The sequence below is a fragment of the Saimiri boliviensis genome, chromosome 10 (genome assembly GCF_048565385.1).
Source record: "Saimiri boliviensis isolate mSaiBol1 chromosome 10, mSaiBol1.pri, whole genome shotgun sequence".
Taxonomy (NCBI): domain Eukaryota; kingdom Metazoa; phylum Chordata; class Mammalia; order Primates; family Cebidae; genus Saimiri; species Saimiri boliviensis.
In genome coordinates, this window is record NC_133458.1 from 67541494 (window position 1) to 67566794 (window position 25301).

Here is a 25301-nt window from a genome sequence, read left to right on the forward strand (position 1 = left end):
AATCATGGGATAGGCAGGGAAAGTGACTGGAGGAAGACAGAAAACAGTTTCTACTCCCCACACCCTTAGGCTGTGCCACTACTTCCTACTGTCCAGGTGATGTTAAGCTCTACAATGTCAAATGAGGCCAAGGAAAGTGTCCTGGCCCAGTGGGCTTCTGTCTGTGCTAAGCAAATACACATGCACATTATGGGCGTGTACACGCACACATACACACATACACATTTTTGCAATCATGTTCGAGAAAAATAATGCTTTGTTAAATTCAGTCACATATGAACCAAATACCAGAGGACACATTTCCAATGCAAAAATTGCTGCTTAATTCTGTAGACTTTTAGATCAGATGCAGAAAAACACCAAGACTACAAGGCTTATATTCCAGAGAGGGGCATGAGAAGGAAGGAAGGTGTAAGCTGGGAAGAATGCTTGACAAGCAATTTCAATGGAGCTTTATATTTTCAAAGCAGTTTTAAATCATGAAGTAGCCCACCCAGTTATCCTGAAAAAATAGGTCAGCATAATATTTTCTCAGGTGAGGAAACTGAGATACAGTGTTTAGTGAGTGGCTCACCCAACATGTATGAGTAGGATAGAAACACAATTTATGAATTTCCATCTGGAGACTCAGTCAGCGAGGCTGCCTTATTCCCAGAAAGAGAAAATATAAGCATTTAGCAACTATTTTTATATGCTAACAAAGTTAAATCGCCACTGCTGTAGACCAATAAATCTCGAGGTGATAGCATACCAAAGGGTAGAGTTTGAAGCTCATGATTCTTCTCCATCCTCATCTCCAGTTCAAGTGCTCTGTTCTTGGTATATAGTGGCCAAAGCAGTTGCTGGAGAATCAGGAGGCCTGGATTCTAGGATTAAGCTGTATGACTTTACAAGCTTATTTAAAATTTCTTAGACTTGCTTTTTCATCCTCAAAAGGAAGATAACACTTTTGGAAAGTTTTTTATTTGAAAAATGCAAAAAACAAAAATAATTAAATTGCCCATCATTCCACTGCACTTTTTGAAGCATATATCTATAAAAAGAAGTGGCACTGGGGGAGGCACAGTGGCTCACACCTGTAATCCTAGCACTTTGGGAGGCTGAGGCAGAAGGATCTCTTGAGGCCAGGAATTCAAGAGCAGCCTGGCCAACATGGCAAAACCCCATCTCTACTAAAAATACAAAAATTAACTGGGCGTGGTGGCTCATGTTTGTAGTCCCAGCTACTTGGGAGGCTGAGACACAAGAATCACTTAAACCCTGGAGGTGGAATTTGCAGGGAGCTGAGATCTCACCATAATACTTTAGCCTGGACAACAGAGAGAGATTCTGACCCAAATAAATAAATAAACAAACAAAAATAAAAATAAGAAGTGGCACTTCCCCTTTTCTAGCCCAACAATATCATCACAAAGCTTGATTCATATCTTTCTAGGCTCAAATGAATTCATAATTATATAGAATGCACGATTTCTATTTTTATGATTTTTTAAATAGAAAAATGGAATCACGCCATACATGTTATTCTAAAACTTTTTTTTTAAATTTAACAATATGACATTATTCAACTTCACCCTGATTCTGTTTTGGTGGTTGCAAAATATTCCATTGCATGGATGATAACTAATTTGTCTAGCAATCTTTTTCCATGGTCTTTTGTAAGGTCCAAAGAAGAAGGTACATGAGAAAGTGCTTTGTAAAACCATAAGTCAAAGTTTAAATATAGTTCATTATTTTGATTATCAAACAAAAATATATAACATAACTATGCTGGTTTTAGCTTCTAAGCTCCAAATGTAAACACTCTTGATGTACAAAGGGAGAAGTAATATGCTACCTGTAATGTAGTATCACCATGGTCATCTGAAAGTCTGATTTATTCAGGGATTTAGAAAGAACTATGATAGTTGAATGTATAATAAAACTTCTAATGGGTCTTTGCTGGGAGTGAGATCCATTTTTATTCAATGGGTAGTCTCTATTTATTCTGATACCTTATATTCTAAAATAAATTTTTTTAATTCCTACATGTTGTCCTTGTAAGTACAAATGAATTGAAGGCTAACACTATAATGAAGTGTGTGAAGAAAAAGATGTACTGGTGTCATCTGACACAAAGAGTAAAATGAGCTTTTAGTTTTTGTTTGTTTTGTATGTGTGTCTTTATTATGTTTGTTTTATTTTATTTTAAATTATCCCTGAACTAGAAGTGGAGCATTAGCAGTTCTTTTGTCAAGAGACAGAAAATTGTAAATTTTTATTTACAAAACATAGTAATTTTTATTAAGAAATCAGAAATGGAATTTTCTGTATGATATGCTATTTACAAATTTAAAATAAAAATTTTACCATTAAGCCTGCATATAAGGGAAATACATGGGTCTTAACTTCCCAGGTACACTAAGATTTATTAGTTGGACAATTCTCCACTTCATTGTGTCTATGGAAACATAAGCGGTGGTGTACAACAGAATTTGCCTTGCTACAGTGACGTAGGAAAAGTGGTGACACCTGATGGAACCTTCTCCTAAAGACAGGGTTGAGATATACAGTTGATACTCTGCTTAATAAACAGTGTAGTCCTCTTTCTTGTCTAAGGGCTGAAGGATAGAGGGCAACCAGCCTCTGCTACTACCCACCACTCTAAAAGTTCCAAATTGCAGGCTGCGAGTTAGATCTCTGGGAACATGCCCTTCAGTGGAAGGAGAATCACCACTGCTGCAGCAGAGTCTAGACCACCGCCAGGCAACCTATGGACACATGGAGCCATCCATTGATGGTGATTGCGGTTCTTTGTCTTCATTCCTCTATATCACACATAACTGATGTTGGTCACAAGCTCAGCTTATGAATACAGACACCCACAAACTGTAGGTGCTATTCCTGGCATATTCTCTTTGCCTACCAGCCAAGAAAACATGTCAGAATGCAACAGAAGGTTACATTAATACAGAGATAGTCTGTAATCTCTTCTGGTGTCTGAAAACTTTGGCACTTTGTGCACAACCAATCATGACCCCCCACTATGTCCCAGTACAATAACTCAGGACCATTGGACAAGGTAATTGTTCAGATCTCTGGACATATGACATCTCTGACTCTATAAAAGATAGACAGATTCTAGCCACAAGCAGGAAGTAATCCTCATAGGATTTTGATTAATCAGATTGATTTTGTACAGAAACATCCAGAAGGCTGGCTCAGAACTGGGCTTTCTCTCCCACACATGAAACACAACATTTCTTAACATGTGGCCTAGAGAAAACTTCCCTCTGCTCCCCCTCCCTGTCCACAAACTCCAAAAGACTTATTTGCTTCTGGCTGAAGCTGCATTTGCATAAGATGGTTACAGAAAATAAGTGGAAACCCAGTTCTGCAGCATGCAAAAGCGCATCCAGGGAAAGGTTGACAGAGCACAGGATCCAAAAAGCCAACGAGACCAAGCATCAAATAACTGAATATCAACTGTCCCTTTCCTGGTCACTTCAATTTTCTTTGATTCTATGTCACTGAATAAAAGTTTTTCACGATAGTCTCTTCTCTCTAATTAAACTTATCCAGAGACAGTTCTAAAAATGTGCCTCTGGCAAGCAAATTTATAGTGTTATCCTCACCCTGTGAGAAGGGAAGAGAGGAGTTCTTTGCATAAAACTCTCTCCCGACCCCGCAAATAATATATTTTCACAATTGGTGGACATTTATACCCCTCTTGTTGACTTTTGTCTCTGTTGTCCTGTTGAATGCTGATCTCATTGCACTTAAATGTTTGCCCATGCAAGGGAAATGTCACTAAATGTTGCTGCTTGCTGAGCTGTAGATTTTGCATGGATAGAGTACTGTGATAAGGCCCCGCTGAGCTAATCCTCCCAGGAAAGAAAGTTACACTCACGTTGTTACTCTCCCTCCGTAAAGGAGTTCTGTACTTAATCTTGTGTTTCTGAAACATGAAGACACATGTCATAAAAATGTTCTTCATATAAATGAAATAATGTAAAGCAATTATGATGCTCAAGAATGCAATATGATTATGAAATGTAGAGTGTTAATGAATAAAATATATTTTAACTTGTTCAAAATTACTTGCCTCTTTTCCAAACTCAATATGTGCAACTAAAATAAGGAAAGATGCCACATTGCACTGGTGTGTGAAGGCCAGAAACCTAAACACAACGAAGTCAAAAGCCAGAAACTAAAAAGTCAAGTTCACTGTGTTATCTATACTGGCTCTTTATATGGCTCAAATTATCGGGTTAATTGACACATCTCCACTTTACTTCAGGCTGTATAGATGGAGCTTTGTCAAAATTAGATGCTTCATAAATGGCTCTTTTGATGTTATCTTTGAATTCATCTCCTTACCAAAGAAGGGCTATTAAAGCAGCTTCTATAGTGGCAACAATCTTTCCAACCAAAGTAAAACGGCTAAATGCTTAATAGGCCCAATTTTCTGCAGAAGCCTCTGTTCACTAACCCCCTGAGGCAAAGCTGCTGAGAATAAGGATGTAGCAAACTGCAGCACTTTAGGGAGCCACAGGTAGAGGTGGGGTAGAGAAAGGCGAGGGAGTAGATTGAGCTTTCTCCCATCTACCTTCAGGGCACTTGGTAGTGATAATGGGACTATGAATAATCAACTTCATTCACGACCTTAGGACGCTCAACCTGTCAGGCGACTAGTGCTCTTCCTCTTTACACCTCCATTCTCTCCAACCTCCTCTCCCTTTTAGCCCCTGCCTTTGGGACCTGTTGTCAAAGAACACTGACATATCACCCAGGAATCCTTCCCCTTCCGCCTGCCATGCTTACAAACCATTGTCCATCTATAGACATCTTCCTTCTGTTAGCCAAGGTAAACTCCTCCATCTGGACTTTGCAGCCCATTCCTTTCTAACTTCTCAGGGGCTTTCTACCCTGTCAAATGCAACCTCCCTTTTCTTTTCTATATTCAACTGAGTCCTTTAAATTGTAGACTTCTCTCTGACATTAAATATCGAAAATTTCATTCCACCAAAGTAGGCTTTTTTTTTTTTTTTTTTTTTTTTTATTTTTATTACATGTACGTCCCAAATAGTGCATGGGATATATTTATACTGAAAAAAGTATTTGCTGTTTATCTGAAATTCAAATTAAACTGGGCATCCTGTATCTTTATTTGCTAAATCTGGCAACCATACACTAGAGAGGTCTTTCTTTAAAGTCCACTTCAGAAAATAGTACTATTTTCTGCAGACAGTTTCTGTCATCTTTTTTTTTTATCTTCATTACATGATCACTACTGGGCATAGCATATGTTTATATGTTTGCACATTGTCTGTGTCTCTCCATCTCCCCACTAGAATGTAGGGGCCATGGAAGCAGTAGCTTTCAAAATTTTCTGTTGCATCCCCATTGCCTAAAACAGGGTGTAGCAAGACATTAAGATTTAATTAATAGTTTCTGAATAAATAAATGCCTGAGTTTCTCTTATTTTAAAATAATTGTCACTCAACACCACAATCTCTCTAGCTCTACTCCTTCTTTTCTCTCTCCCACTTCAGAATCAGATTTTTAAAAACAGGTGCCTTTAGATGCATGAAGGTGTCATTCAATGAGATGTGAAACAATAGAAGACAACCTATGATTTCACTGTCCCTATGATTTCATCTCTCAATTCCCTGTCTTCATACTCCATTCCAGCTCTGGTTTTATCATTCTACCAGCTCTGGATAAGGTCACCAATTATCACTATGTTGTCAAATCACTTGGACATTTTTTACCCATATCTAGTCTCTCAAGATGTCATGCTATAAACCACTTCCCACTTCACGAAATAAACCCCGTTTCACTGGCGATGCACTCTCCTGGTTTTCCTCACTCCTTCTTAGTATCCCTTGTTAATCTGTCCTTCTCTACCTGGCCATTAACATTTGGAGGTAGGCCAGGTGTTGTGGCTTACATCTGTAATACCAGTGCCAGGAGTCTGAGATCAGCCTGGGCAACACAGTGAGATCCCATATCTACAAAAAATATTTTTTTAATAGCCACGTGTGGTGGCATGCACCTGTAGTCCTAACTACACCAGAGGCTAAATCAGGAGGATTGATTCAGCCCAGGAGTTTAAAGCTAGAGTGAGCTATGATCATACCACGGCATTCCAGCCTGGGTGACACAGCGAGATCATATCTCTTAAAAAAAGAAACAAAAACAAACTTGGAGTTAGTCTGTTTTCTCTTCATTCTATATTCTCTCCCTTGGGTAATCTCATCTATGCCCATGGCTTCAATGACCATTTATTTACTGATGACTTCCAAAATATCAAGCCCAAATATTTTGGAGCCATCAGCAAATAAACTCAATTGTCTAAAACTGAATTTAAGACATCCTCTGCTCACCCTAACCCCGGTTGTCTTCTATTGTTTCACATCTCATTGAATGACACCTTCATGCAGCTAAAGGCACAAACCAGAAAACTAACAGTCATCCTGGGCACCTGTAAATCTCACTTCCCAAATAGTTCTTGAATCTATTCATTTCTCTGTATCTCCATAGTCACCTAGTACAAGAAAGCGTGACCTCTTGCTAGACGACTCAATAGCTTCTTAACTGAAAGAGCTACATTCATTGACTCAGATCTCCTTTCAATCTGTTCTCTATATTTACAGCTAATGTGATATTTGTTTTCACCTGTTGAAAATTCTTCACTGGTTTCTTAGGGGTCCCCAATCTCTCTTTTCAGTTTTATCCCTGCTACTCTCTTATTCTTTCAGCTGCAGCAACATTGGCCAGGAGTTAGTTTCTTAAATGCAACTATACCACTCTAACGAGAGGACTAGACGAGAAACTAATTACAAAATAATGAGGCTCAAATAACGAGGTAGTGAGAAATAACACCACATATGAAAATCAGTCATCTGTGATCCACCAAAACCATCATATGAAATTTAGAGTCAAAAGGTCCTTCACATATCATCTGGTCTAATTCTCTCCCCATAAATAAGAAAATGAGGGCTCAGAGAGAAGAGACTGACCAAAGTCACACAGCTATTCAGTGGCAGAGCTAGGAATAAGCCTTCAAACTCAGTAACAATAACTTTGTCAATGAAATTTTTTTATTTTTTTAATTTTTAAAATTTTATTTCAATAGTTTTGGGGGAACATGGAAAAGTGGATGCATGGAAAAGTTCTTTAACGGTGATTTCAGAGATTTTGGTGCACCCATCATCTGAGCAGCATACACTGCACCCAATGTGTAGTTTTTAATCCCTCACCCCCTCCAAGTCTTCCCCCAGAGTCTCCAAAGTCCATTCTATCATTCATATGCCTTTGCGTTCTCATAGCTTGGCTCCTGCTTATAAGTGAGTACAAACGATGTTTATTTTTTTCCATTCCTGAGTTACTTCACCTAGAATAATGGTCTTCAACTCCATCTGGGTTGCTTCAAATGCCATTATTTCATTCCTTTTTATGGCTGAGTAGTATTCCATGGTACACATACCACATTTTCTTTATTTGTTGGCTGATGGGCATTTAGGCTGGTTCCATATTTTTGCAATTGCAAATTTAGCTGCTATAAACATGTGCGTGCAAGTGTCCTTTTTCATATAATGAATTCTTTTCTCTGGGGAGATATCCAGTAGTGGGATTTCTGGATCAAATGGTAGTTCTACTTTGAGTTCTTTAAAAAATATCCATCCTGTTTTCCAACGTGGTTGTACTAGTTTACATTCTCACCAAGCAGTTTAAAAGTATTCCCTTTTTACCACATCCATGTCAACATGTTTTTTTTTTCTAATTTTTAAAAATTACGGTCATACTTGCAGGAGTAAGGTGGCATCACATCGTGGTTTTGAGATGCATTTCCTTGATAATTAGTGATGTTGAGCTTTTCATTTCATGCTTGCTGGCCATTTTTATATCTTCTTTTAAGAATTGTCTATTTATGTACTTTATCCACTTTTTGATGGGATTTGCTTTTTTCCTTGCTGATTTGTTTTGAGTTCCTTGTAGATTCTGGATATTATTCCTTTGTCAAATGCATAATTTATGGAGATTTTCTTCTACTCTGTAGGTTGTCTGTTACTCTGCTGATTATTTCTTTTGCTGTGCATAAGTTTATAGTTTAATTAAGTTCCATCTGATAATTGTTTTTGTTGCATTTGCTTTGGGGTTCTTTGTCATGAACTCTTTGAAGTCAGTATCTAGAAGAGTTTTTCCAATGTTATCATCTAAAATTTGTATGGTTTTATGTCTTAGGCTTAAGTTTTTTGAGTTAATTTTTGTATAAGATGAGAAATGAGGATCCAGCTTCATTCTTCTACATGTGGCTTGCCACTTATTCCAGCATCATTGATTGAATCGGGTGGCCTTTCTCCACTTTACGTTTTTGATTGTTTTGCTGAAGATTAGTTGGCTGCATTTGGTCTTATTTCTGGGTTCTCTATTCTGTTCCATTGGTCTACATGCCTATTTTTATATCAGTACCATGTTGTTTTGGTAACTATAGCCTTGTACTGTAGTTTGAAGTCAGGTAATGTGATGCCTACAGAGACTGTTTTCTTTTGTTTTTGTTTTGTTTTTTGTTTAGTCTTGCTTTAGCTATGCAGACTCTTTTTTTTTTTTTTTTTTTTTGGTTCCATATGAATTTTAGGTTTTTTTTTCTAGTTCTGTGAAGAATGATGATGGTTCTCTGATGGCAATTGCATTAAATTTGTAGATTTTTTGGGTAGTATGGTCATTTTCACAATATTAATTATATCCATCCATGTGCAGAAGATATGTTTCCATTTGTTTGTGTCATCTATAATTTCATTCAGTAGTGTTTTGTAGTTTGTAGTTTTCTCTGTAGAGATCTTTCACCTCCTTGGTTAGGTACATTCTTAAGTCTTTTATTTTACTTTTTTAAGTTATAAAAGAAATTTAGTTCATTTGATTGTCGTCTTAGTCATTGTTGGTATATAGCAGTGCTACTAAATTTGTGCACATTGATATTTGTATCCTGAAACTTTACTGAATTTATTTATCAGTTCAAGGAGGTTTTTGGATGAGTCCTTAGGGTTTTCTGGGTATACAATCATACCATCAATGAACAGCTAGTTTGACTTCCTCTTTACCTATCTGGATGTCCTTTATTTCTCTTTTCTTTCCTTCTTTTCTTTTTCTTTTTATTTTTTGGGGGGCTGGGGGTGGGTGAGATAGAGTCTTGCTCTATAGGTTAGAGTGCAGTGGTGCAATCTCAGCTCACTGCAACTTCCACCTCCCAGGACCCAGTTCAAGCAATTCTCCTGCCTCAGCCTCCCCAGTAGCTGAGATTATAGGCATGTGCCACCATACCCAGCTAATTTCTGTATTTGTAGTAGAGATGGGGTTTCACCATATTGGCTAGGCTGGTCTTAAAACTCCTGACCTCATGATCCACCCACCTCAGCCTCTCAAAGTGCTGGGATTACAGGCATGAGCCACTGCACCCAGCCAAGATGCCCTTTATTTCTTTCTCTCATCTGGTTGCACTGGCTAGGACTTCCAGTACTATGTTGAATAGAAGTGGTGAAAGTGGGCATCCTTGACTTGCTCCAGTTTTCAAGGGGAATGCTTTCAACTTTTGACCAGGTTGAAAAAGCCTGCTGTAGACAGGTGCCAGTATACGGATGGGGCCAGGATTGGAGACTCGGTGGGACAACTGATTAGTATATAAGTAAACATCAGGATCCAGAACAAACCAACTGAAAGTCCACTTTCTGAATCTGACGCATAAACTCACTGGGATTTTCACAAGAGCTTTCTTCTTTCTTCCACAAGTACTAAAAATAATCAACTGGGTATCCACCGAAAGTTACAAAATGAGGGCAACAGACTTAAGCACTACTATTTCCTCACAATTAGGCAAAAGTTCATTTGAAAGACCCTAGTCCATTTCCTTTCAAAGGAAATTCCAAACTACAGAGCACAATTCATACTTTGAAACCAAAGTTGTCATTCAACCACCAGAGGAAGCTTTCTGGAGGACTCTTCTACTGAGATCAAGAGAGGCTGAGTAAATACCCTGTGTATTCTTATCACTATGGACAATGAAGCATAAATGAGTATGAAAGTTGCCTTTTGGTGTCAAAAGACCTTACAAGATTCTTTCCAAATGGGATTGGAATTATTAGTAAATTTTTTGAGCTGAAAGGCACTGTTTATCAGCTGTAAGTATTTTTAATTGGTTTCCAGGGAACACCTGTGTTAGGGTTATAAGCATCAAAGGTGATAAACAACTTAATTATCCTCCTAGAACCATTAGGAAAAAGTACCACTGTTGGTGAGCTTTCTTTGATGCCTTCTTTTGAAATGCCATCCTGCTACTATTGTGGGGCTATTTGTAGTTTATTTTCTGAAGCTTTCATGCTCTCTTCATACCTAGAAAAGGCTGTTAGAAGTAGCTTAATGAAATTAATAACATTTGCACCACTGGTCAAGTGTATCTTAAGCTACATTGGACATAGCTCCTCCTTGGAAAAGTAGCAAGTTAGAAGTAATCAAAAAAATACAGGATAATTTTTTTTTTTTAGATGGAGTCTTGCTCTGTAGCCCAGGCTGGAGCACAGTGGCACGATCTCGGCCACTGCAACCTCCGCCTCCCAAAACCACAGGAGAATTTTAAGAGATAAGGGCAAAAAGCATGTGAGAAGATATAAAGGCCTTAGTACACCACCTATTTCTTTATCATGGTGGTTTCTGAGAAAAGGGAGTTGCCAATCCAGGAGGCTGTTGCAGGCAGAGAAGGAGAGAATTTTGTATTCTCTTTATTTTCAATAATTGTCTTTAAAAATAATTTTTCATGAAGATAATTTGGGACATGAAAGCAAACTATGGTAGCAGTGTTAACAGACAAGACTCTAGTCAAAATAACTTTCTTATAATTGCACCTTTTGAGAATGCTTATTTTTTATTTTTTTGTTTTCTAGAATCCTTTATTCCAATACAGTGTCCATGCGAGGAGTTTTAAAAAGTCACTGCTATAACAGAGAACACCCTTTCTGCAGAAGACAAGGAACAATCAGAACACAAGATTTGAGTAGAGGCCAGAGATGGACTTTTCCTAATTCAGTTTTAGCTCAGGACTAACACTGAGTTACTTAACATTTTGGTCTTACCACTCTCTCTTATTTCTCTATCACAAAGAATAATTTTCTGATTTGCACTTTCACCAGTTGAAATGTCTTTTTACCTGGAAGAAATGGATTAAAAATCATGTTTTGAATTCCTCAAGAAGAGATATTATAGAGATTCAGGGGAATTCACTAAAATCATTTTTAAGTATTTCATGTTTTAAAAATTGCAGACCGGGATAAAAATCACAGAGTTGGAAAAGGACCACAGGGAATCCATTCCTGTCTCACTACATGAATGAGGAAACTGAGGCCCATCTGTGACATGAAGCGATCAGCTCAGGGCTTTTGCCAAACTACCCCGTGGCCTTCTCACTTGATTCTGCTGAGGGAAATCATGCACCATGGCTGGGACTAGGATCATGTTAAATAGCTGTCTCCACATGATATCTATGGTATTGGACAGAATTAAAGGGAAGCACAGTGGCCACCATCCTTTCAGCCCTGCCTCAAATTGGCAATCTACCAACTAGACCAAACATTAATTTCCCCAAACCATTGTGAAGCATGAAATATCACAACTGGAATGTTAGCTGGACATTAAAATCAGAACTTAAAAAAATACCTAACTTAATCACTTCGGATTTAAACAGAGAATAAAGCAACTGATATTCCCTTGGCACAACTTGATCCAAAAGGGGTAGGACCTTCTTTTAGCACCAGTAAGTCTATTAGCATGGGGCTCCAGGCTTAGGACAGGGCTTGTCTCCCTTCACATTTATCTGTAGCATCATCAATTACCCCTTCTCCTTCTCCCTTGTTCAACTGGTCAGCTTCAATTTCTTTCTAAATATTGGTGAAAATTTTTTATTGAAAAACAAATGGTTCAGCAATATCTTTTTATATAATACAAGCTTAAAAAAGGAGAGTGTATGTGTGCTTCAATCTTACAATTCCCTATTTGATTTGTGGTATGTTTTGGCTCCAGGAAGGCATTTTAAGAATCCTGGTTATCTCAGACCTAAATACCCCAGTTTGTAGACAAAGGAACAAGTAGCAAATGTCACGCTTTCTACAGACTGCAATACCCCTGCTCTACCTATTTCCACCACAAATTTACTTCTGAGATCTTTCTAAAAGAAGCAGGCAAGAGTGATCCTTCTTCCTGAGTTCCAGTTTTATACCAGAGAAATATACCAGTTTTAAACCCAGAATCCTATTCTGGGTTCTATTACTACTAACAGAGAAAGGGCAAAGACTATGAGTCTCACAGTTTAACTGGCAATCAGCCCATGGCCACCCACATTTGACTGCCTGGTAAATTCTGTCTGCTAGTATTGACAATGGTTGTTGACAAACTCACAGGATTATGGCAGCTTGACACAACCACTTTGAGAAGAATAAATAATGTTTGTTTTTATAGTGAATAAAACTCATATTTAAGAATTCTGCATCTCCAAAATGCCACCCCCCAAGTTTTCCTCAGGCCTTTTTTTCTACCCTAAACACAACAAAGAGACAGAACACAAGTTCGCCAGTAACTGTGGCTCTCTGTGACAATGACTTTGCAGATTCCCTTAAGGGAGGCCTTTCATTCTTAGAATATTTGCCCTGATTTATTTATGCAGTTTTAAAAAATAATTATGCCTACGGTTATTAAAATGACTAAATTAAGAGAAAGATTGCTATCCCAGCATCTTTCTTCCTGGTCAGTCTAGGATTAGGGCTTTGGGTTCAGATCGAACCTTAATACTTGCAGAAGGCAAAGCTGCAACCCAGGTAATTTCTGTCTTGGGAGATTTTCTTTTTTTGTAGGGGAGATAGTTCATCTCCACTTCTTACTTCTAAGCTACTCCCTAATAATTTTTTGTCCCAAATTAGCCCAGAGCAACCTCATTGTATAGTAGCATCTGAAGAGTGTCTGATCCCGCTAAGGAGTTCATCTCATTAATGCTATCCTACCTCCTTTACTGAAACTATAGCTTGCCAGATCATCAGCATTCTTAGCCAAACTGTGTATCCCATATCCTTTTCCTTAAGATCTTGTAGATCAGGCGTCCCCAAACTTTTTACACAGGGGGCCAGTTCACTGTCCCTCAGACCGTTGGAGGGCCGCCACGAACTGTGCTCCTCTCACTGACCACCAATGAAAGAGGTGCCCCTTCCTGAAGTGCGGCAGGGGGCTGGATAAATGGCCTCAGGGGGTCGCAGTTTGGAGACGCCTGTTGTAGATAATCAGTAAGAGATTTAATACATCAGTACATGATAAGGTTACAGGGGCAATATCATACAGCTCTTAAGAGTATGTGATTTAAAGTCAAACTGTAATAATTGCAACTTTTTAAAGGCTCCATAAAGCACAGCTATCATTATTGGATTGTTATTGTTATTAACAACAGCAACAATAGCTATTAATGGTATACTGACCATCTTCTCCAATAGTACTGTTTATCTAGAGGCTTTCAATGATTTTACTCTTTGAAGGGAGGAATGTGAAGTTTCTGTTTCTAGATACCCAATAAGGGCATGATCTTGCTGAGATTTCTTTTTTTCAATCTTGCTAAGATGTCTCCTATCCCACACTGAAGGCTGGGCCTGCTCAGGGTTATTGGGGTCTCCAGCCTTGATCAGTTAGAAGCTACAGAAAAGGCTGAAATATCATGTGGCAAACACAGAACTGGCCAGATCGGGTAGCCAAGCGTGTGGCCACTTACTTCCTCTTTTCTCCTTACTTCCTCTTTTCTTAAGAGCCCTAAGTTCCAAGACTGAGATTCATTAGGTATCCTTAAGCTCCATGTAGAATGAGCAGACGAGAAAAGTAAGGAGTTTCCTTTCTCTAACCCCAGGAATTTTCATATTCCATGTGAAAAAGTTTTCAAGAAACGAAGACTGCTTTCTAACGTGTGTGTGTGTGTGTGTGTGTGTGTGTGTGTGTGTGTGCGCGCGCGCATGCGCATGTAAGTACTGGACAAATGAACACCACCCTCCTCTTAATCCATAAGAGCTAGCACTGGAATTAGCATCTGAGCCACTTGTAAGTGGAACTAGCAGAGTGGTGATAAAATTCCAGAGGGAGCCATTGTAGCCCACTATTTAAGATTGATTGTGGGCCTTTCTCATTTCTGGTGCAGTAACTAGAGTGTCCTCATCTGCAAGGATGCTAACACTAAGCCATGTTCCAAGAACTAATGCTTTGCTGGCTTTGGCTACCACATTGTGCTGGCTCTGAAATAGAACATATTTCTCAAGTGAGTTAATGCCTATTTACCACTTTGTTGTAATGTGTAATTATCATAAATGACACTTAATTGCTTAATTACTAGACCAAAGGGTAGATAAGAACTTGCTGCAAGAAAGACGTAAGACCAAGCCTCTCGCTCTGTAAAAAGGTATATATATATATACTACATACATATGTACCATACATGTTCATATCTATCTAGAAGTATTTTTATATGAGTGTTATGTATAAATCAATACTTGCACATATTTTCAACATCCCAGATTGTCATGGATTTGATTCAGTGGTCATACAAATGGACTGCAGGAGAGATGTAGCCAAAATAAAGTAATGGTTTGGTTGGCTCAAAATGTGAACTCCCTTTAAACAAGGCTGCTTTACTAACAGTGTCACTACCAGCCTATGACTAAAGACCGCTCTGCTGAGTAACATTATCTTGTCCTCTTGTTGCTCTCCTATTTGAGAAAATAATTCGCAATGTGGGGAGAACCTATGATGACTGGAATGCACATAGTGCCAATTCCATATGGAGGGAGGGAGGGCTAATTGGAATCAAGTTTTTTGCTGGAGTCTAGTACTTACCCAAAAGACAGGCTGATCCTTTGAGAAAATATAAAGAAAGGAATATCCACTTAAACTCCCTCTGTGACTTGTGACACATAGTTCCTGCAGGTCTTAATGGAATGTTTACCTCCCTTTTGCACGAAGAAAAGATATAAGACCTGAAAATTTCAAAGCAATTCCAGAAATGTGCCATTCTCACAACCAAATCTTTTCTGAGACACTGTTCCTTGTGGACTCTTTCCCAAATACAGTTATTCTAGGCTTTGAGCAGTCATGCCAGCTTGCAGTGGCTGATAGTAACAGCTCCTGTTGATTAAGCATTTACTACATTACAGGTGTTAGGGTTAAGTGTTTTACCTATATTCATTCTACTTATTTCTCACGATGATCTTTTTAGGTCCATGCTACTCTTATTTGAAATTTACAGATAAGAAAACTAAGGCTTGGAGAGGGTAAGTCACAAGCCCATTGACATACAAAGTAATAAGTGGCAGAAGCAGAATTTGGACTCGGGCAGTCAGACTACTGATCTCATCACCTTAACTACCAACCTTTACCAGTGTACCTTGCAATTGTTTGGAACTCTTGCTAAAGGTTTCAAAAACTCAGAATAGATTAGGAAAAATACATCAGCTTCCACAAATCCTGAGTGTTTTCAGTGGCTGATGAAAAATATCTACCAAGCAAGTGAAAATAACAACAATAGCAACAGAGGTTCTGGTGAAACCAGTGTCTCATTGTGACTCAGTCCTTAGGAACAAGCCAAGACTCCTGTTTCCCCCCTGCCTGGTGCTGACTGCTGCAGTAGAAGCAGAGGCGCAGTGCAGGTTAATTGTTGAGTAAGTGTATTTAGCAGCTCCCGCTCCTGGGGCTCATTAAACACAAAGGTGACAAACATCACAGAAATGGTACAAGTCACCCAGAGAAGAACTGGCTAACGACACCAAGCTCACGCTCCCAAGCCCAGAGGTATGTTACATGTTTCCTTTAAAGGAATCTTTTAGTGTTATCACAAAAAGACAGTTGAATCTTTATATTTTGTTAGCTCCCTTGTACCATCATATGTGTACTACATATCTTGAAAAGAAGCTTGCGATGTCATGAAACACACAGCATTTTATAATTATCCTTTTGTTAACTTGGCAAAGGAGATTTTATAAGACATATCATCTGCAACACTAGTCTCACACCTGAGGAAAGAGCAAAGAAGGCACTCTTACATGTTTGGAGGAAAGGGGATTTTTTGTGTGTGTATTCCTTCAACAAAGTTATTTGGAGCAGCTGTTGTGTCTAAGTAACTACCTGGAGGCTAAGGAAAATAGAGAAATAGATGGTATGGTCCTTTTCTTGAAGAAGGCCAGAGTCCTATCTGCAATAATGAGAACAGGGCTGGCTACCATATATACATGTTTGATGCATGTCACCATCTTGACTGGGCCACCCTCAATCTTTACCCCACTGAAGTCCCTTCTACCCTCAAAAGAAACAAGTAAACATAAACATACAGTTTGAGGAGGATAAAATCAAAGACAGTATACCACAGAAAACATTTTAAGTTCAACTTATTTTAAAGCCCAAGCTTCCAGACTCATTTTGATGCATGGATCATCTTATGGTAGCTTATTGATAAAAGTGAGTCATGAGAATCAGAATTTCTAGAAGGAAAGAAAAGATAAATTATCTGCATGGTGCATACTTTTTGGGTAAATCTATTAGATTATATCTCCAGATCTGCTGCTTACCTGCTATAGTAATTATATTTCACAGCCACTGTTAGTTTTAGTTCTTCATATAGGTCTAAGAGTACCTGCTTTGCCTGCCTGGGAAGGTTGATATAAAAATAAAATGAGATATAGATATAATATACTTCATAACTGGATTCTTCTTGGAGGTAATACTAGGTGAGAGGATGAGTCTTTAACCTTCAGTTAATTTTTCTTAAGCTGTTCGTTTGTTTGTTTATATAATATAGAAATAGAGAGTTGGTTCCAGGTCTTTGCTATTGTAAACAGTGCTGCAATGAACATTCGATGACAGACTGGAGAGGGAAAATGTGGTACATATACACCATCGAATACTATGCAGCCATCAAAAACGATGAGTTCGCGTCCTTTGTAGGGACATGGATGAACCTGGAAACCATCATTCTCAGCAAACGGATACAAGAGCAGAAAATCAAACACCACATGTTCTCACTCATAGGAGGGTGTTGAACAATGAGAACATATGGACACAGGAAGGGGAGCACTACACACTGGGGTCTGTTGGGGGGAAATTGGGGAGGGACGGGGGAGTGGGGAGGTGGGAAGAGATAACATGGGGAGAAATGACAGATACAGGTGAGGGGAAGGAAGGCAGCAAACCACACTGCCATGTGTGTACCTATGCAACAATCTTGCATGTTCTTCACATGTACCCCAAAACCTAAAATGCAATAAAAAAAAAAGAAATAGAGAGTAATGCCAAGTGATTTCTTACCTCATGAAGCTGGAAAGATCTTTACCAAATCCCTGACACGCATCACTTAAGATCCTTTCTGTACTACCTGCTTCTAACTCCAGCCACTTCCGTGGTGACAGTTGTGCACAAGTCCTGATAAAATTCGCCGTGACAGTGATGCACCAAATGACCTGACTTTGCATCGTCCTCCAAAGGGTTTCTATGGTAATACAGAAGTTTAGAGCACCACAGGACTCTGTTACATACTCATGCAAATACCTCAATGTGCAAGGAGGTTAGCATCCTCATGAGATGAAACTTTGATTCATGGGAGGCAGGAGTCTGTGGATTAATTTATTTTCCCTTTTTCCCACTAGAAATACTGCCCTGAGAAGCTGTTACAGGTCTTCTCAAAGAACAGTCTTGCGACATCAAGCAATAGTTGAACTTAGCAACAACCAGCTTGATCAGCATTCTTACATTTTCTTTCACCCTTTGCTGCTTTTGTAATCCATAGTCCTCATTTTGAGTTACATGCCCTAATAAGGTAGTAAAATGTAAATCTCTGGTTCAGGCTCTGCTTTCTGGGGAGCCAAGACTAAGACAACTTAATGCTGAGTCACTCCAGAAAGCAGCCCATCAAGAAGGTATTTTCGATCTGAGTTATAAAGGTCCCATTGCTGGCAGAAGGTGTAGTTGTGATAATACCTAGCATGTACTAGCATTATTATAACTAAGACTTTTACCTGTGGTTAATTGTGTTGTGGTGCAAGTGGCAAATGCTTTTACTTTTCACAAGCATAGATATACAAAAAGAATATCTCTTTATTAATTGAGGAAGTTCAATTTTTTTATGTACACACACAAGGCTTTCACACAAAGTCAGCATTGTGACAATGCACTTTCATGGAGTTACATTTGCCAAAAAATGCATAAAATGAATTAGAACTCTAAAGTCTCTACACAATTTATACCTCCAGTATTGAAAATGATGAGAAGATGAAATATGTAGCATAGAGAATTGTTTAAAAAATGCTGATTGTGAAAAAAATACTGATAATTTAAAATGATTTAAAAATCTGAAAAGAAAACAACTCCCCCCAAACTAGAAAATTTTGAAATATAAAAAACTGCACTGCAGGAATAGATTATGGGCAATTGCACAGAGATACTCCATAAGAGCTTAGCAACTTTCATGATCATGAACTGTATTTTAAAGTCTCGTGTCTGACTTTATGAGGAATAGCTGCTTTTTAAAAAACTTTTATTTTAGGGCATGGCTCTCCTTAGAGAAATGTTTATATTCTTTTTCTATGTGGACCTGCTATTTTGGAAATTCGTTTATATGATTCACTGTACATCAACATGAACATTCCCTGTTAAATTTTCCCATTTTCCATGTTATTCTTCTCTGTTGCCTTGGCCCAAATTCCATTCTGAATGCACTCATATTCAGATCTCAAATTTGGTGAAAACAATACTCGTTATCAAACAGCAACATTGTTGCTTAAGTGTCTTTTTATCCTACCATGCAGATAATTATTTTTAATCAGTAACTTCCCTAGCATCTGCAGGCAAATGTGGCTTTAAATTATTAAAAGTTCCTCGAAGGTCACAGATGATACGAATGCCAATGCAGGAAAGTGACACATTTTTAAACTGAAGTTTTCATTGTTGCCATATCATGTGACCAATCCACTTGTGTGAATTTTTCCGTAAATGCAAATAAAGACACTAAGGTAATAGTTCTGCCCAACATGATCCAACTAACATGATGTAACTATCCTGTATACAGTCAAAAATGCTTTAATCCTTTCCCTAGAATCTGGCTTTCGGGACTTTAACATTCAGAATTTTAATGTTGTAAAATTATGGGATTGTAATTTTTAAGATTTTAGATGTTAGGGATTTTGATCTTTAGAGATTTCAGAATTTGAGATTATGACATTTATTTTGGGATTGTGTTTTTCAGGATTATGATCCAATCCATTTCATGGAACCACAGAGAAGATCATGCTAAAAATCAAGCCCAGGATTTAATTGTAAAATTGTAGAACCACAAAGGAGAGTGAATATACATGTTCAACAGATCTCCTATATCCAAGTCAGGACCTCAATAGGAAAAGAGTAGATGGGAACATTTTGATGAACCAGCTGATAATCTTGAACTACCAGATTCCAGTAAAGCCTCCTCCTAGGCCCCTTCTTCCTGGAGGAGAGCAGTGGCTACCTGCTTGGAAACTATTCATAAGATAATTGTCTCTTTGAGATCTGCCTCCAGAATTCCTCATTCCCTCTAGACTGCTGACCAAGAAGAAGTCTCAGCCCAGCCCAAGCACTATTCCTGGAGGAAATAGGTTATCTGCCAAAAGAATTGCAGAAACCAGTTCAAATGATCTGGTAAGAGTAGAGGGCTATATATGTGGAACTAAAGCTTGAGGGTCTTAGACTGGGGTGAGGACATCAGTATATGAGGCTGGACAAAGGAAAGTTTACTAACACGGAGGAAACTAGCCATGATCAGAATTTGATGCCCTACAAAGAACCAACCCCTGGATCTCATTCTAGGGTCTCTTGAGACGTGTGTTAAGGCTTGGTGAAGAGACTGTTTACATCATCTGCTACGGTAGAAAATCACCTTCCCATCATCCTTTTCCAGATATAAATCAGTTCTAGATCCAGAGTTTAGTGATTGATGAGGAAGCCAGGATCCCTTGAGGAAGGACCCTTCAATGCCACTACCAGTATATATAGTAAATATTCCTTTGATTTTTTTCCCCAAATGTATTTGCAGCAGAGTAATTTTGCACTGTTGGAAAGGGAAAACCCAGACTTTTCAAAGGCTGTTAGATAAGGAGTTGGGGTTGAAATTATACCAAATGAATTGAAATGCTATCAAAGATAGCATTGGTTAGAGTGGGAGCCCATCTGGACATAGCGATAATGGAATTTTAGGTCAAGTTTGTTTCACAGTGTATCAAAGTGTTCACAGACCCATCCTGAGGTTATTGCCCACATCCTGAGTGTGTGTAACTGACTTAAACATACTTGTCAGATGATAGGGCCCTTACACTCCTTCCCAGATTTGTAGTATAAGAGATATTATGAGGGAAGGGCTAAGCTGAAGTCCCTGAAACTGTCTCTATCCCCATCTAAGACCATAAATCAGAAGTAACACTGCATTCCAGGAAGAATTGCAGAGATTAGTAACACAATCAAACACCTGAAGAATACAAGGGTGATGTTTTCCATTATATCCTTATTTCAGTTTTTCTGTATGCTCATTTCCAGGCATACCTAGCCCTGGAAAATCCTGAGAGCTCATGGTGGATGATGGTGAATTATCATAAACATAACCAGATGTTAACACCAATGGTATCTGCTGTGCCAGATGTGCTCTCTTTACTGCAAGTGGATTAGCAGGCCTCTGGTACTAGGTATGTGATGACCTGGCAGACGGGTCTTTCTCCATGCTCATATGGAGGAAGGATCAAAACAGCTTACTCTCACATTGTAGAGACAACAACTCGCTTGCAAAATGTGTGCTTTTTGTCCCCACACTCTAAGGTCTGGTTTCCACTGCAGGGCTGAGAAGGGAAAGAGTTGCTTCACTGGGTGCACAGAAAGGGCTCCACCAAACTTGAAGCTTCAACTACCACATTTAGGCTTCTTGCAGTAGTGGACCAAAGGCAAATAAATAAATTACTATATTGGCAATGGTAATCAACCCTGACTGCTATGGGGAGTGACAGCTGCTGCTATACAATGCGGACAAGGAGCATGTCCCGTATCAATGAGATGCACTTACTGGCATCTCTCTTGATTATGCACACTCATATTGGCTCCTCCTCCTTCTCCCTGCTTCACGCTCCTTGTCCCTCCCTGAATTTCCCTGAAATTGCACCCCTAACAAAATAGTAATACAGAAGCCTTAGCACTGGGCTCTACTTTCAAGAAAACCCAGGCTCAGGCTGCTGTAACACTCGTAGGTTCAAATGTACCTATTGCACAGAGAGAACACATATACCAGACATTTTACATATTTCATTTCACTTAATCTTCACAACAGTCTTGAGAGTGGAATAATTATTTCTACCTTTCAGATAAGGAGACAGGATCAGATGAGTCCAAGGACTTTCCAGAGGACATCCAGTTTGCGTGCAGTACAGCCAGCTTTGGAAACAGGAAATGTCTAACTCCAAAATTCAGTCTCTGTCCTCTCACGGCCTAGGTCAGCAATAATAAAGATGAATGCTTAGAAAGAAGACAGTGCCTCCTCTTATGTCACTCTGACATAATCCCCTTTGCATTATTAGTGGTTGGTTTTCACTTTAAGATTTTGTTTTTCTTTTTAATATATAATTCAGTATACAGTGTATTATTTAACAGGTAAATACTGTAGGAAAGTTGAAGGGAACAATAGACTATTTTCCAGGAACCTACTTAGGATTCTATCATTCTGAAATGGGTGATAGAAGAAATTGAAGTATTCTCCTTTTTAAAACTCAAGAGTTAAGAAGTAAATACAAAGATAAAGTATAAAGTCAGCTCATTAAAATATTTTCTATTTCAGAAAATAAAATAATTTGTTTTAAAATAAATTCAACACAATAAGAGGCATGAAAGAAGAAAAATACAAAACTTTATTATATAAAGTTTGCTTATGTCACCAAATAAACTAAATGGCAATAGAGTAGAAAGAAATATAATCCATAAAGGAAGTGAGAAAGGTTAAAGGGGTCAACAGTAATTAAATGGTGACTGAAGCTAAATGGAAATTGATCTGTATTAGCTGAAGGCCATTCCTGTCTTTTAGAATGTTATGCATCAGTGAAGAGAGAAATGTTTCTGCTATTTTGACATGAAAATATGTTATTTCAGAGTCAAGGTTGCTATTCAAGAAAGCAGTAGATTCTCAGCACACATATTCTAATAATCTATACCTGCTGGCAGGTATTGAAATAGATAAGATCCTTTAATAAGTCTCTGTGGGGCAAAGAGTCATAAGAACTTCATTGGTTACTGGCTGTTTACCCTTGTGAAAGCTTAAGGTAGATTGACTCAATCCAATGCAAATAGTGACAGCTCTAGCTATTAGCGGATACAGCCTCTGATGCATGGTCATCTGTCCCTAGGGAAATATCTGCTCAATAGGGACTCAGCTGACAGCAGGAGGCTGAAAAAACCTGTGCCCTACTTACAATCCTGTCATGGTGTTGCTTCTGGATATTAGGGCTTTCTGATTTAACATATCGAACAGGAAACAAAGCTGAGTGATGTTTATAATTTTTATTATGAATGCTAACATTCCAAACAATCAATCATTATTATAAATGATGACGACAGTGACTACCATTAATTCGGTGCCTACTTTATTCTGGGTTTTTTAAATTGCTGTACTTACAACTCTGCAAGGCAAGGGTTATTGTTCAGACTTTCTACATGAGGAAAGCTCAGAAGAAATACGTTACTTGCCTAAGACAAAGGCTGAAATAATAAAATTAACCTACATTCCTCACTGTTCTGTCCATTATACAATGTGGCTGCTGATTCTCTCCCTGAAGTCTAGAGAAGCATGGTCAGCCTTCAGTAAAAATCTTACAGTTTACCCAAGATATATTACAGAGCGGAGTTAACAGGCATGCTTGGAGTGGTGAAGAAACAAGATTTGGGCCATTGCCATAGAGCATGGCTGAATCAACAACAACAGCAACAAAAATAAGAGTTGATTAACTGTAATATGTGAGCCACAATCTTTATCAATTGATGGAAAAATGTATGGTCAATCCTAGAAGGCCATTCATTCATTGGACATACATTTGCTGAGTGTATTCTAGGTGTTAGAGTTGTGCCAGGTGCTGGAGTTAATGATATAGCTAGAAGGAGTTTTGATATTAGTAGTACTCATTACATCAGAATGCCGTTGTGCTTGTGGTAACTACTCTAATTTTTAGCAGTCCAATACAAATGGTGGGCTAGGGCAGGTATTTTAATCTGAATAAAGTTTATAGATCTGCATTTTGATTCTATGTAACTCTCAGCTGAAAGCACCTGGAAGTCTAGGTTCTTTTTATAGACTGTCATAGAACACCACGGCAGAAACTGCCAGTTTATTATCAAGCCTATTTCCTCTTCTTTCTGGGCACATGATAAGAATACATTTCCCAGCCTCCCTTGCAGTTGGATGTGGCCATATGACTGAGGTTTTTTTTGCCAATGGGAAGTCAGTGAAGATAATAAGCACCATGTCTTCCCCTGGTCCATGGACAGTGTCCATGAAGCTTTTCTCCATGCTTCTTCCCTGGTCTCCGTCTTAATGCAGATGAGCCTAGTGACCCTAAAAACACATGTTAAAGATACCAGGGCCATACATATAAAGAACCTGTGATGCTGAGTGGCTACTTGGAAGGCCACCATTCTTAGAATTCCAAATTGAACAATTACATGAGGAAGAAATCAAGTTAAGACACTGAAATTTGGGGAGTTATTACAGCAGTTAGTATTACTTTAATGCAAATACTAACACATGTGTTTGACAATATTTATTTGAGCACTATTAAATAGTTAATTTCCTCTTACCTAATTCTAATTCAACCAGTAGATAATATGATTCTATTATTACTTATAAGTCTTCTAATTTCAATAATTGGTAATGCATGAGATATTTCAAATCACATTTCTGAGATTTTCTCTTACTGCTGCTTTGCTGTTTGTTTGGACATTTATGTTGTCCTTCACTCGGATTAGATGGCAAGCAAGTAAGGTAATCAACAGTGGGGAATTTTAAAACATGACAGAAAAATATTAAGTTAAGAACCTAAAGTTTGTGGCTAATGAAAGAGAAATTCTGTGGCCTGGGAAAAGACTTTCAAGTATTTTGTTTTGACTGCCTCAAACTAATAAAAGGAAAGAACATCAATATCCTGGAGAAACACAGTGGTAACTGGCCTGCAGGAGCAGAATGTGAGACCCCTTAACTGAATTCTGAGTATCTCAAAGGAAACGATGTTGTTTCGTCAGTTCATTTAAAGATATGAGACAAAGAAAGCTAAGCCAAGTCACAAGGTAAGCCAAGTCACCGGGTGAAGAGCAAGAACTCCTGGCCCCTTTCAAATTGGAGGCAGTCAGGTGTGGCAGAAAGAGAATGGACTTTGGCATCAGACCTTTCTATGAATCTTCACTCTTCCACTTGCTGGAATTCAAGTTTCTTTTAACCAACTTGAATTCCAGTTTTCTCACCAGTAAACAGGAAGTGATAATATCTACCTCTCAAAAACACTGAGGATTAGAGACAAACTTTTTCAAGTGCTAATAACTCAACTATCTCTAAGTATGGTAGTTAGTATGAGATTTATTATTAATTCCTTGTCCTATGTTTGTAAAAAGCACACAAAGAAAGCTTGAACCAATTGCACCAATGTACAATATCAAACAACTAAACATTTAGGCTACTGGCTTTACAGTTTCCTTTTCTCATTTGTGCCATGGCAAACTTTAGTTCATTTTATTCTGTATCATTCAACAATTAAGTCAAAATCATGGCAACCATTTCTAACAATCTCTTAGAAATGCTATTCAACAAATATTTCTCAAGGGGCTTTAATACACAACACTTTGTGCTGGTTTCTAAATATGTTGAATCCTGCATTTTATTTGCTTCTCAACAGTTATTTGTAACCCTCTATTGTCATCAAGATAAATAATTACCCTCTCTCAGGAGAATGGAGATTTGTTTCTTTTCTTTCTTTTTTTTTTTTACCTTTTAAAGAACTAGTTCAAGGACCATTGAGAGATAAAGGTGTTTGTTGCTATCACTGCTATAACTTTATTCAACTCTCAGTGTCCCAGAGTGATGTATAGTACACAGATAAATGAGCATCTTTAAAATACTTAGAAGCATAAGTGGAAGTTAATTTGTGTAATGTGTATTTTAAATTATTTGAAATTGTAGAATAATACTAAAATTATTGTTAAGAAGTAGCAAAGAATAAAGA

The 25301-nt window shown here is 38.2% G+C and overlaps 1 protein-coding gene across 9 annotated transcripts in view; it reads right to left on the reverse strand.

Annotated features, from left to right (window-relative positions):
- Positions 1-25301, reverse strand: part of MTERF1 (mitochondrial transcription termination factor 1) — a 491946-nt gene that overhangs the window by 61845 nt on the left and 404800 nt on the right. For all 9 annotated transcript variants that reach the window (XR_012512108.1, XR_012512106.1, XR_012512107.1 and 6 more), the window contains one exon: positions 21404-21534. The gene's annotated coding sequence lies outside the window, so the exon portion shown is untranslated. The remainder of the gene's footprint in view (positions 1-21403; positions 21535-25301) is intronic.